Source organism: Protopterus annectens, chromosome 10.part0 (assembly GCF_019279795.1).
Source record: "Protopterus annectens isolate FY-2018-M chromosome 10.part0, PAN1.0, whole genome shotgun sequence".
Lineage (NCBI taxonomy): Eukaryota > Metazoa > Chordata > Ceratodontiformes > Protopteridae > Protopterus > Protopterus annectens.
In genome coordinates this window covers 1,257,964,955-1,257,979,710 of record NC_056744.1, presented here as the reverse complement: position 1 = coordinate 1,257,979,710, position 14,756 = coordinate 1,257,964,955, and the positions used below count along the sequence as shown (strand labels likewise).

The 14,756-nt window shown below is 41.6% G+C and overlaps 1 protein-coding gene and 1 long non-coding RNA gene across 2 annotated transcripts in view; one reads left to right on the top strand and one right to left on the bottom strand.

The window, feature by feature from the left end:
* PAPPA2 (pappalysin 2) overlaps nucleotides 1-14,756 on the bottom strand; it is a 2,663,723-nt gene that overhangs the window by 317,525 nt on the left and 2,331,442 nt on the right. The gene's annotated exons all lie outside the window — the stretch shown is intronic.
* Nucleotides 1-14,756, top strand: part of LOC122813576 — a 541,961-nt gene that overhangs the window by 244,302 nt on the left and 282,903 nt on the right. The window lies entirely within an intron of this gene.

Here is a 14,756-nt window from a genome sequence, read left to right as displayed (position 1 = left end):
TCTAGAAAGAAGCGGTTGACAGATTTATAGTGGAACTCTGTTTCATAGTCAAACCAAAGACTGTGTAATATAACTTACCCTAAGAGCTCAACTTGACTTATCTAATGTAAAAGTATAACAAGCTCCCTGAATGTTAGACGTAGAACTCAACAATGCTATATTTAACAATGTTCAAAATACGGCACACAAAAGTGCCTTGTAAGCAAAGTTTGCATGCAAACATCTACAACTAATTGTAAAAAGACCCAAACTTTCCAGTCTAAATGGGTATGACACATCTCTACAAAAAGCAACATGCCTTGTAAATTTCCACTGAATACCTTCAACATCAAGAAGATCTTCCTTTTTATATGAACAGAATAGCATCTTATGCTCAATTATGGGGTGAATATTCGTTATAAACTTTAAAAGAGATTCTTTAGATCTTGTAATAAAATTCTTAAGAACTAATCCAGTAGCATTTAAAGTCTTTGCTTTAACTTTTAAGGTATTAGACCTAACTCTAAAATCACAACATATTGTAATACCCAAGTCCTTCTATTCTATATAGTTCTGTAACTCATACAGGGCTAAGTTACCTTTACATTCAAACATAAGTTTCTCATAGAGTAAAACAGCACATTTATCCTTATTAATTTTTTTGCCCAATTTGATTTAGCTATTTGTTGTTATCTAGCTGATAATTTAGCTACATTAAAATCCCATTATGTGTCCACAGCTACAGGATGTTCCACTTCTGGTTATAGTGCTGCAGCAATTGTGTCCATAATCACATTATGCAGTAAACAACATGCCACATACTTGGAACAGATTTTACTTGGCAAATATTATAGTACATCATCAAAAGCATCTAGGCAGCTGTAATGTATATTCAGACTGGCAGGCACATCCTCTGCGGTGTGCTGCATCTGCTGGTGTGCTTTGTTTCCTCTCTTCTGAAGGACTTTACACTGTGAGAGCAAAAACGTCTGTAAAGGGGATGCCACACTCTCAAAACAGGCAGCCCATGTGTGCTGTATGGCTTAACTGTGTCAGATGTGGGACTCAGAGTTATGTGTGATGGCAGGGTGCTGGGAAGAAACATTAATTATGTGCCTATGACACACACACACACACACACACACACACACACACACACACACACACACACACACACACAAACATTAATTATGTGCCTATGACACACACACACACACACACACACACACACACACACACACACACACACACACACACACACACACCTTTGTTTCCTTACCTGATTCCCTGTTCTCGCTGCTGCTTGAAATTCCCGCATTATCCTGCCATTTCTGCTTGCTTGGAATTCCCAAACGAGTGCTGCCTGCCATTTTGCTGCTGCCATTTACCCATTCCCACTCGCAGCCAGCCGTAAATGATGACGTGAGCTCCTTGAGCTCATTTCCGACTGGCTGGTAGCCCTGATGGAGCTGACGTCATCACGCACATAATGACGTCAGCTCCGACAGCGTGATATTCAAAAAAATAAAAAAAACAAAGGAAAAAAAATCAGAAATGAAGGGGTGCCACTCGGGAATTGTGGCACCCCTTCATTTGTACCCCAAAACTCGGTAAAAACAGAGGTATTTGGTATGGTTGGGAGGTATGAGTGAGAGTAAGAGACAGACAAGAAAATACCACAATTTAAGTAGTTTAGCTAACCAAATAAATTAGTTAAGGAACAAACAGTGATAATTAATAACAAAGTCACCCTGGTCAGTAATACAAAATTCAGTCTGTTGCCACCTTAATTTCACAGAATGCACAACTATCCATTGCCAGTAAACATTTTTAGTTATTTGTTGCTACTTAGTAATGCATGCCAACAGAACTGAGCAACATGGTGGCAGACATGAAATTACAGTAAAATCACTCAGTTTCCACACAGTACAGTAACAGAATAGGCACTCAAATAAGCTTAGTAGTAAAATCCAACTAACACAGGTTGAAACAGCACTCCGATGGACTAAACAACATGGCAGCCAAACACTGATGAGAGCACTCAGTTACAATTTAAAAGCAGTAACAGCAATGTGTTCTAGTAATCTGTTTAACAAAATTAGACTAAGTCAAGCTGAAACAGTGCATTTACAAATTGTAAACAGTAAAATCCTGATGGATATGAGTATCGTGTGACAATGTAGCAATTGTCTCATTTTACCGATAACCACTCAATCCTTAAAGTAAAAGACACAGTTTGCGAGAGGTGTACATACACAATGTCACTGGAGTCTGAAGTCTCGTACAAAAGCACACATCAGGTGGTCAAAAACACATACACAATGTCTACTACATATGGCACACATGACCAACGTATGCTGAGGAACATAAATGTTGTCTTCCTAAACAGCAAAGATCTCCTAGACCGTCCATTGGCAAAGGTATTCCTCAGCAAACTCAAATCCACTCAGCAAAAACAACACCAAATACCACACATACAGCCACGTTCAGTGGATTAACAAAAACAAAGTTCTTATAGCAAGAAAACAAACTTCCCAGGACTTTAGTCGTACGGGACTCCATTGTAAGATATACTAGTGCTCCTCTAAGCAGGTTGAATAAAGAGAAGATAACACTTAGTTGCCTATCTGGATCCAGGATCTGCCAAATTACACACCCTCTCAAGTCTCTATACCACAGGTACCTGAATAATTCCATCATAATCCACGTAAGCAAAAATGATTTGAGAATTACCTCCCTGGACTATACGAATGGAAGCATTATGGAGCTCTCAGACTATGTGCCTCAGGCTGCTATGAGCCTAGCACTGATCAGCATATCACCTTCTAAGAGTATGATGCCATAATATGAACAAACGATGCTTGATTTTAACATGTGACTGAGTTTCTGGTGTAATTCTAAGGAGATCCGATACTTGTTGGCATAGGTGGACATGGTTAACAGACCATGGCATAGGTGGACATGGTTAACAGACCATGGCATAGGTGGACATGGTTAACAGACCATGGCATAGGTGGACATGGTTAACAGACCATGGCATAGGTGGACATGGTTAACAGACCACGCTGCTTTACCAAGGATGGTCTGCACTTTTCCCATCTATGCTTTTGAATACTGGCTAAAACTTTATCCACCCCGGTGGCTTTTTTAAGCAGTACTAAATAGACAAACCTACTGGTATAGCAAAATCACCTCAGTTGAACCTCAAGGTGTTACTGCTCAATGCCAGGAGCTTAAACACGAAAATTACACTCCCTCAAAGCCCTCTTCACCATTGAGAACACAGACATTTGTGTATCTACTGAGACATAGTTTAAAGCCATAGAAGGTACCCTGGCATTGCAAGGTGTCAGTACTTTCCATACTTGTATACTAGTAGCTGCACAGACAGGGCTAGAGGTGGCAGTGTCTCTATATATATCAATAATAATCATGCCTCAAATAGGATGATGCACTGGAATTTCTCCATGTGCAAACACCACAAATAAAATTCCATACCATATCCTAACTAGCTGTAGGCCACCCTCCATGTCCCAAGAAACTCACAGCTCATACCATCCAGCCTACTTATGAATTATCCTTCTGTAAACTGGGAATCTTACATGGCCTCAATTTGGCAGCTAAAAAGATTCCTGGACATTGTAGATACAAGCACCCTTAGGTTCATAGGTTATCTATCTGCCCTAGGGCATTTATAAGCCTAGCCAGAGTGTGTTTGGCTTTCACCACCCATTTTAAATTAATTTTGCTATGCCCTTTTTCGAGGTTAGTATACTGTGCCTCTGTCTAACAGTGACACAGAAGTGATACCCGGGGTAAACCCGGGGTAAACCTACGATCTCCCATCCACTCATCAAGATTCCTCTTGAAGAGAGTCAATGAGGGACTCTGCCTAACCTGGACTGGGATTTTATTCCGGAGTGAAGGGAGCCTCTGGGTCCTATTTATTTCAGTGCAGAGGTTCAAGTCTCTCGAGCGCGTAGCTCGATGGGATTTGGATTTTCTGAGGTGCAGCATGTCCATTAATTCCGGGTTGGACATGGCTTTATACGTCAGGCACAGATCGCCTCTGAGCAGGCAGTATGCCACTGAGTACAGCTGGAATTTCTTTAACCGGGCAGCATACGGCATCTGTTTGAGCCCTTTGATCCTCTTGGTGAGGTACTTTTGGGGTCTTTCCAGTTGCTGCAGGTGTCTGGTAAGGTACATCCCAAAAGGGGCATTGTACTCAATTATGGGCCTGATGAGGGATGAGTAAAGAGGCACGATGACCTCCCCTGATCTAGATGTGAATCCCTTCATGATTAGGTGGGCTATATAAAATGTTTTTCTAACCACTTTGGCCACGTGGTTGTCAAATGAGAGATTGCTATCAACTTGGGTCCCCAGGTCCCTAATTACTTCTTCTGTACTTAATGGATTACCACCTATGTGGTAATTTGTGGGCACTTTGTTTTTGCCAAAGGGATGACTATACACTTTTGGCATTTAGCTTGAGGCCATGACTCTGGCACCAGTTGTCTGTTTCTATGAGGCCCTTTTGGAGGATGCTTGTGTCGGCTGGAGAGTCGATTATGGCGCCCAGTTTGCAGTCATCTGCGAACTTGGTCAGCCACAGTCCTTCTGTGTTGGCCTGTACCTCTGAGAAATATATACCGAACAAGAGAGGTCCCATGACTGAGCCTTGTGGGACGCCACTTGTAACTGGTTTGGAGTCTGACATGGCTCCAGCAATTCTAACCATGTGGGTTCTGTCCTTGAGCCAGTTTGCAACCCATCTAGTGACATAGCGGTTTATATTTAAGCTGGTGAGCTTATCTATAATGCCCGAGTGGGGTATTGCATTTTGCAAGGTCCAGGTAGGCTGTGTGGCCCACCTTCCTCTTGTCAGTGGCCTTGGTGACTGTTTCAAAGAAATCGACCAGGTTTAAGAGGCAGGATCTGCCCTTAATAAAGCCGAACTGGGTAGGATCCAGTGTCTGTAGGTCCCCAATATCTTTATTTATGAGGTCCATAATGATCCTTTCCATAGCTTTGCAGACCAAGCTAGTCAGGCTTATGGGGCAATAGTTTCCAGGATCCGTTGAGGCACCACCCTTGCGGAGACGGACCACTGTTGCTGTACGCCACTCTTTGGGTACATATCCTGTAGTAAGGCTGAGATTGAACAGTAGTTTTATGTTTGGGTTTAGCTCTTCTTGGAGTTCATGTAGGATGCAGCCCGGGACACCGTCTGGTCCCATTGATGCTGTGTTTTTGCTTTGGAGGGCGGCTCTTACCTGAGCATCTGAGATGTCAGGGGGGCAGCACTCTGCTGGGATGAATATTTGCCCTTTTGGTGAGGAGTGGGGAGAAGTTTGTGCTGAACCTGTCAGCTAGGATGTTGGCAATGTCTGTGGGTTTGATGTATTTTTTGTCATTTTGGACTAATTCTGAGCATATCTGGGAATTCCCACCCAGGTTCCTAACATAACTAAAGAAAGCCTTGTGATTATCCTTAGTGTCCTGTGCAATTTTTCTCTCAAAGCTGGCCTTAGACGATTTTATGAGTGCCCGTAGTTTTTTGCTAATACTGATCAGAGATGCCTTCCCTTTTTGGGATTTTGCTCTATCATGTAGTAGCTTCCTCCTTCTTTTGTACAGTTTGTTTATGGCTAGGGTCCACCAGGCAGGACGTCTGCCTTTGGAGGATTGGGTCTTGGTTTTATTTGGGATTGCATGATCCATGCATTCCTGAAGGTGTTCATAGAATGCTTTTATAAAGGATTCTGCAGTCTGGGCCATATTTTCCACAGGCTCGGGAGCTTTGAATGATTCCACCTCGGTTTTGAGGAGTGTGAAATTTGCTTTACCCTTGATCAATTAGTGCATACACCCACTAGAGTTTCCAACATATAGGACCTCATACTCACAAGCATAGAAGAACACTGCATTCCCTCCCTCTTCTATGCAACATCCTCCCTGGTAAAGTCTGACCATGAAGCAATGTCCTTTAAAATCAAAATCAACTCATTAACCCCAGTAAACCCAGTAACAGTCAGGAACTATTCCAAGGCAAACTACCTTCAACATCTGTGTGCTGAACTGATGGGTAATGGTGCCACATTCACTGAGCCTGGCAATATAACAAACCTGTTTGCTGACAGATTCAGTTCCAAGTTTACTCCCCCACTCACTCCCAGCCACCCCCAAGAAATACCCTCAAACACAACCTCTTCAGCTATAACTAGAGCACATGTCCTGGCTGCACTCACTAAGGCTAAGAATACAGGCACAGTGCGCCTCGATAACATCCATGGATGCCTCCTGAATAGTCTAAAATATGACTTATCAGGACCACTGGAGTCACTGTTTTAACTATAGTCTCTAAACAGGCTTTCTGCCATGAGAATGGGGAGCTGCAATGGTCATTCTCTTCATAAGGGAGGACAGATCCAGGAAACTGCAGATGCATTAGTCTGACTAGTCCTATTTGCTCTGCCTGTCTGCTCTGCCCTCACTCTAGCAGAACTACAACAAATCACACAGGAATCATTCTCTTCTGTAGAAAGCTGGCTATCCAATGCTCAGCTCCTACTCAACCCAAGTAAGACAAAACTTCTCCTGTTCCAACCTTCCAAAGCCACCCAAAACACCCCGCACTTCAACATTCTCGCCAAAGACAATACCACACACAAAATTACTCGGTGTGGAAATAGTCAACAAACTTAGATTTGACACCCACATATCTCTCACAAAAAAAAGTTCACAAGATTTATAACGAAGCCGCCAATTCCTAACTAAGGTGGCTAGAATCTCAATAGCCAATTCACAGCTAATCTCCACCCTGCTCTATGCATCCCCCATACTTACCAACCTTAGACAGATAGCTACACAAGCTGGATGCTTGTTACAACAAAATTGCTAAATTTGCCACTGGAACCTCCTACCACAGCCATCATTGTATCTCCCTTAAAAAACAAAACTGGTTAGAACTCCCACAACTCCTTCACTTTAATCAACTCACCCTCGCTCATAAACTTATTAACCACCCCCATAACATCCCTTCCCTTCTCCAACCCTATCACTCCACTAGGCCCCTAAGATCAAGCAACAAAAATCAACTCGCTGTTATCAAACCCAAAAACTCAGCAGGAAAAGCCATATTTTCATGTACCATACCTAAACGTTTTAACAATCTTCCACCCTGTATAACTACTCTACCTTTCAGAAGCCTTTTCAAGACTGCGCTCAAATTCCACTTAAATTTGCATTGGCTTTGTTCTTGTTCTAATCCAGACAAACACCCACACTCTTACCCCCCCATTTAGACTCTTAACCCAACTATACTACCACTACTACTAACCACAGTCAGAATTAGTTAGTTGTCTTTACATACTTCAAAACCTTGTCTGATAACTTTGTTACTAATATTATAAGCAACAAGAAACTATCTTAACTTGCAACATTTACTGTATATACTGTTGATAATCAATATCTTGCTATTGTATTAAAGCCAACAACCTATAATGTTGTTTACTATTGCTGCAACTTTGTATCTCTATCATGTACATGATGTGGAGCTTTTCTCTCCGGGCATCCGCTGAAAAAGGATCTGCGTCCAGTCGGAATTTCCCAGTAAACAAATGTAAATAAATAAATAAAAATAAATAAATTTGCAAAGCTACAGAAAGAATTATGGTGGAAATGATCAGTAAAGACATAGGAAATCTCCAGACACTGGAGTCAACACAATCTGGCTTTTTCAAAGGAAGATCATACCTACTGAACCTGGTACACATCTTTAAAAAGGTCACAAAGGCAAGGGCAGAGGCATAGATCAGTGTATACTGCCTACCTTGATCTGGTTAAGACATTTGATACAATACCCTACTAGAACATTGTTAACAAACTTATGGAACTAAGCATAAATCTCTTTATAACAAGATGGATAGTCAACTGGCTCAAAGACAGGACCCGGGAGGTTATGATCAGTGAGGCCAAATTCACAAAGAGGCTGATCACCAGTGAAGTTCATCAAGGGTCCATGCTGGGCCCATTCCTCTTTGACATCTACTTCTGAGAGGACCAAGCCAATGCCAAAGGCCTCTGGCTGAGCAAGTTCACAGTTGATTGTAAGCTGGAGCAGTCAAAGAATACCCCCAAGACAAAAACAACCTATAGCAATGTCTACCACAGGCAAATGACCGATGCCAGCATCATGACTTAAAACTCAGTTCCAAAAAAATGTATTATAGTACCTTTTGGGAAGTCAGCTACGCCATATCAACAAAACACCCCTCCTAAGAGTTGACTTAGTAAGGGATCTGGGAAGTTATGTACTTAGTAACCTAGCCTTTGATCAACATGCGTCTAAGGCAGTAAGAAAATCCTTCTATGCTACCCAACTTATAAGTAAGGGCATGCCATTTAGGTCCAGGGAAGTCATCATACCACTGTGCTGAGCTGCCACCAGAACTGTCATAGAGTATAATGTCCTTTTGGTACTTACCTGACCAGTCAAACACTGCAACTGGAAAGTCCAAAATAGTTCCTTACAAAAGGAATACAAGACGTAAACACAATGTCCCATGCAGATCACCTCAAGTCTTGATCTGCATACTTAGTCTCATACAGACTACTGAGAGGTGACCTTCACCTGGGGAACAAGACATCCTTGGGCCCTGCACTGATGAATCTTTTGCTCATCGACAAAACTATATCCAAGTTCATAAATTTTGTTTGTGACAGAAATAGGACATGTTGCAGAGACAGTATGTATCTCAGAGAATTCCCATTCTCTTGAGCATCCCCATCCAAGTGAAGCAAAGTCCTTTCCTTACCCTATTTGAGTAACCTGGAACAGTGGATGGGATATTGAAATCTACCCCTAGTCTGGTGCCTATATCTCTCTGATGGACACAGTCAGTCAGTAATTCATGTCAAAACCAAAACTCACCTCCCCCTATATAAAACTTGTGGGTCACATTTGAGTTTCACGGCTAGGCTTATAAAAATCTATAATGCTATGCCCTATCTGACCATTCACTACTGATCTGACCCAGTACCTGTTATGAACATCTGCTACAATCCAATATATATTTTCACTTATACTGTAACATCTCAGTATACCCCACAAAGTATCATGAGCAATAGTGTCAAAAGCGTTAGCAATATCATAGGGCAGTGAAAGTCCAGTGCAATTACTCAATACTATTTATAATCTTCCTAAGAAGAATTTACAACCCTAATTGGTTTATAAGAAATTCCAAATACACCAGAATAGAAGAGTTTATAAGTTACCAAAACAAGTCTCTGAACAGATTACAAAAAATGTCATAATCTGTTTTATTCAATGTTAAAGATCTCCAGTTTGTTAAGTTTCCTATCACCTTTTTAAATATAAACTTAAGGATATCTTCACATATTAAAGCACTAGCACCTTGTGATAACCATTTATTCAATACTCCAAGAAAAAAAATCTCTTGAGAATTTGACATATCAATAAAAAATCTGAGAGAAAATCCATCAACCCTATGAGAAGTGGTTTTAGAAAATTTTAGCACACCATTTAATCCCTCTAAAGTAAATGTTTTTTTTTTTTTTTTTAATCTTTGATTATCATTCACATCTAGTTATGGAGCATAATCTGCAATATGTTGCATAATAACATTTTCAGAAGTAAAAAGGGAACCATCTGTTCCATTAAATCCAACAACACAAGACGTATTGTGTTTCTCAGTTTTCTCATAAAAGGAGACATTTCTGCTTTCATACCTTGAGAACATTTAGAATCAACAGATTACAATAAAGTGGTATGATATTCCTGCAAAAACTAACTGATATTTAGATGTCGTTTGATTCCACATGCTCTATATTTAGCTTTATAATTAACCCACCGTACTGTGTAGGCATAGCGCTGTCGCCTCACAGTAAGACGCTGTCCGGTTCGACTCTCAGTTAGAGCGTCTTCTCCGTGGAGACATGCGTGAATGGGCGTACCTTCGTTGAAGGTTGTGCATTAGGGCTGGCAACTCAGCACGGAAAAATCAACTGCCAATCGTTAGCGGACCGGAGTTCTGCTGTGGCGACCCCTAACCAGGAAAAGCCGAAAGAAACAACAACTGTGCAGGCAGGACAGATTTTGAGAAAAATCAAGCTGTTGTCATACTATTGTACTCTTTTCTTTCCATGCAGTAACATCTAAGACAGAACCAGTTAATTTTTAACACCTTTCCCAGCAAAAAGTGCAGTATGATCTGAGATTTGATAGCTTATATACTGATAAATCTTCTGAAAAACAAAATAATCAGTTTCAGTAATAGTCCCCATATACAATGCTAAAGTAAGCTTCCCAAAGCATAAAACATTGTGAAGTATTTTAATATCTCAACATTGCAAAGTATTTTAATATCCCTGTTCACCTTCCTGTTAGACTTTCTAAGATGGCAGTTGAAATCTCCAGCAATAACTGTTGGTAAAGAGACATAATGTTTCAACATCTCCAAAAGCTTTTCTCTAGCCTTTATAGTGGTGGGAGTACATACATTATAAGACACACCACTTCCAAACCATTATGGTCTATAATGAACATCCTTCTAGCTACCTGAATGATAACAAGTTGCAAATTATTGGTATATACCTTTTATATGACATAGCAATACCACAAGTCCAGTCTGAAAGGGCCAGAAGACTACACCCACTTGTTTCTTTGCATATAATTTAACAATCTAATATCTAACAAATATATTTCATCTATACATACTGAGGCACAATTAATTTTCCAAAAGCAGTAATAATTTGGATTAATTAATGATACTATTAACATTAAGTCTGCAGAGAGAAATTATAATTTACATTTTTAAAGTCTGTTTCTTAACCAGGCAAAATTTTCTTTTCCTTACTCCTACAGAGCTAGGTCAATTATATTTAGCTCCACAAACTACATTATCTAAATCTGCATGGCCATCATTCTCTTCTGGGATATCATCTACATTATAATCACATTTAGGTAACAGAGGCTGTTCCCTCAAATCAGAAGCCAAAGCAATCCTCATATCTATTTCTGCTTCTAAATCAACTACATTCTCAGTCCTAGAGTATACCTTGTTTAGAACAGTCAGATGTGTTTCATTAACAGTCATTGGGCTATAGCACTCTCTACAGATAGTGTAACATTAACAGGATCAGTAACATTAATAGGTAAATTGGCATCTTTGTAACCATCATCTAAGGTGCTTTTTCTTAGGTTAATAGGTTCATAGAATAATACTAGGCTATTGGCCCAGAGGCCCTTTATAAGCCTAGCCAAGAATTTTGCCCATGTTCCCTCAAAGTCAGCACCTGTTTCCCCTCTCTAGCAGGGACACAGCTGGGATCCCACGGCTGTATTTTCTGTCTCTTATCCAGTTATCCAGGTTCCTCTTAAAGAGGGCTAGAGAGGTACTCTCCTTGACATGGAGATGGAGTCTATTCCACAGATGGGGTAGTCTTTGGGACAGAAGTCTATCCCATCAAGTTCTATTTATCTCACAGACCAGGTTAAGGCCTTGTGTGTGGGTTATGTGAGTGGAGTTTGACTTACAGATATGCAGCAACTCCATTGAGGCTGGGTCTGAGATGGCCTTGTATGCCGGACACAGGTCACCTCTGAGCAGTATGTATGAGACTGAGTAGAGGGTCAGGACTTTTAGCCTATCTGTATAGGATAAGTGTTTGAGACCCTGGATTTTCCAGGTCAGGAACCTCTGTGGTCTCTCCAGCTGCTGCATGTGCTTGGCAAGGTACATGCCGAAGGAGGCATTGTACTCGATAATGGGTCTGATAAGGGAAGAGTACAGGGATGTTATGAACTCCTTGCTCCTGGATGAAATGCCCTTATTTATGAGGTGGGCTACATAGAAAGCCTTCCGTACAACTGAGGAAACGTGGTGGTCAAAAGTCAGGTTGCTATCAACCTGGGTGCCAAGTCCCTCACAACTAATTGTGTGTTTAGTACATTGTTGTTAATGCGATAATTCGTGGGGATGACATTTTCTCCAAAGGGGATAATGATGCATTTCTTGGCATTCAGTTTGAGTCCATGTTTCTGGCACCAGTCATTAGTTTGGGTGAGGCCCTCTTGGAGGATGCTCACATCACTAGGGGAATTTAAGACAGCGCCCAGGTTGCACTCATCTACAAACTCGGTCAGCTACAGAACACTGGTTTTGGCTTGCACCTCAGAAAAACATATCCCAAACAGTAGTGGCCTCAAAACCAATCCTTGGGGTACACCACTTGTTACGGGTCTACTGCTAGAGGTGGCGTCCCCTATTTTGACTGAGTGGGCAATATCATGAGCCAGTTAACTATCCATCAGGTAATATACAGGTTGATATCTAGCTGGGCGAGTTTATCTATTATGCCCGAGTGGTGAATAGTGTTGAAGGCTTTGGCTAGGTCAAGGTAGGTGGTGTGCACCATCTTTCCCTCGTCCATGGCTTTGGTGACTGTTTCAAAGAAAAAAAAAAAGAAAAGCGCAGGCCAAGTAAACCATACACCAATGAAACAAAATAACTTAGAATGTGGCAAGCTAAACAAGACAGGTCCAAAATGCAGGGCTAAACAAGGCAGGTCCAAAACGTAGGGCTTAAAAAGGCAGGTTTTAAGTGTACTTTTTCTTTCACAAACTGGTTTTCTCCATTTTGGACCTGCCTTGTTTAGCTTTCCACATTCAAAGTTTTGTAGAAGTCGACCAAATTTAACAGGCATGATCTCCCTTTGACAAAACCAAACTGTGGTGTTAAGCACATAATGTGTTCCATGGCCTTGCAGATCAGGCTAGTTAGGCTGATGGAACTATAATTGCCTGGGTCAGTGGATGCTACACCTTTGCATAGAGGGATGACAGTGGCTGTCCTCCATTCAGCTGGGATGAAGCTGGTGCTCAGGCTTTGGTTGAATTGGGTGTTAATGGAGCTGAGAGCTCATGCTTGAGTTCATGTAGGATACAGCCATGGATGTTATTGGGTCCCATGGAGACTGTATTTTTTGCCTTTGAAAGGGTATTGAAGACCTGCTCCCTGGTGATGAAGGGGAGGCAAGTGCTAGGGATGTCCTGATTTAATGATGGAGGGGACACAGAGTTGAAGTTTTCACTGAACCTGTCTGCCAGCAGGTTGGCTATATCTATGGCATTTGTGTATGTGGTGTTATTGATTACCAATTCAGAGCAGATTTCTGTGTTACGTTTGAGATTGCAGACATATATGAAGAATGATATGTGATTGTCCTTACTGGATGTGGTTTATTTGCACTCAAAATTAGCCTTACAGGATTTCACCAGTGACCTTATTTGCTTGTTCAGACAAAGGAGAGATTGCTTCCAACTTGGCACCTGCTCCTTCCTGGTCCTGGATAGCAACTTTTTCCTTTTATTATAGAGTTTATTGCTGCTGTCCACCAGACAGTTTTACACTTCCTTGAGAAAGATGATTTTGTCCTGTCAGGTACTGCTGAGTCCATACAGCTATGTAGGTACTCATCAATTCCCCTAGTGATGTGGACATCCTCCAAGAGGGTCTCACCCAAACAAATGACTGGTGCCAGAAACATGGCCTCAAACTGAATGCCAAAAAAATGCATCATCATACCTTTTGGGGAGAGTGACGTCCCCATAAATTAATAAGGTACTAAGCACACAATCAGTTGTGAGGGACTTGGGCACCCAGGTTGATAGCAAACTGACTTTTGACCACCATATTGCCTCCATTGTATGGAAAGATTTCTACATGGCCCACCTCATTAGTAAGGGTATCTCATCCAGGGACAAGGTGGTCATAACATCTCTGTATTCTTCCCTTATAAGACGCATTAATGAGTACAATGTTCCTTTTCCTCATAAAGCACATGCAGCAGCTGGAGAGACCACAGAGGGTCTTCACCCAGAGAATCCAAGGCCTCAAACATCTACCCTACACAGATAGGTTAAAAGCCCTGTTCCTCTATTCAGTCTCCTACAGACTCCTTGGAGGTGACCTCTGTCTAGCATACAGAGCAATCTCAGACCCTGCCCTGATGGGACTGCTGCATATCCGCAAGTCAAGCTTCACCTAAATAACCCACAAGCATGATCTCAACCTGGTCTGTGACATCAATTGGCGGAACGGATTTGTGTCCCAGAGACCCCTCCCCCACCCTTTTGTGGAATAAACTCCCTCTCCACGTAAAGCAGAGTACCTCATTAAATCTTTTTAAGCACAACCTGGATAACTGGATGGGGAAGAGAAAATACACCCTTGGGATTGCACCTGTGTCCCTGCTGGATACTGGCATATGGTGCTGACTTGTTGGAATATGGGCTAAATTCTTGGCTAGGCTTGTAAGGGCCTCAGGGCCAATAACCTAGTAACTTCCTATGATCATATGATTCTATATAGTTTTTTGGTGTAGGCTTGGACATTAGTGCTAGTTCCAACTGAAGGGATGGTAGCTGTGAAACTGCTTATACCTGCTCTGAGGAGATTGTAGTCAGCTTTGGAAACGTGTTTTTTGTTTGACCCTGATGGGGGTGGGGTTGGGTCAGGGGAGATGGTTACTTCAAAAGTGATCGCTTTATGGTCAGATCTTACCAAGGAGGATGACACTATAGGGGTGCTACAATGACAACTCATGTTGGTTAGGGCCAGGTCCAGGATATTTTCATCTCTCATAGGGTTGTTGACCAGCTGATTCAATGCATTGGCATTGACGAAGTCGAGGAATCTCTGGATATTCATGTTTGGGCTAGAATAGGTCTTCCACTCTATGGTTGGGTA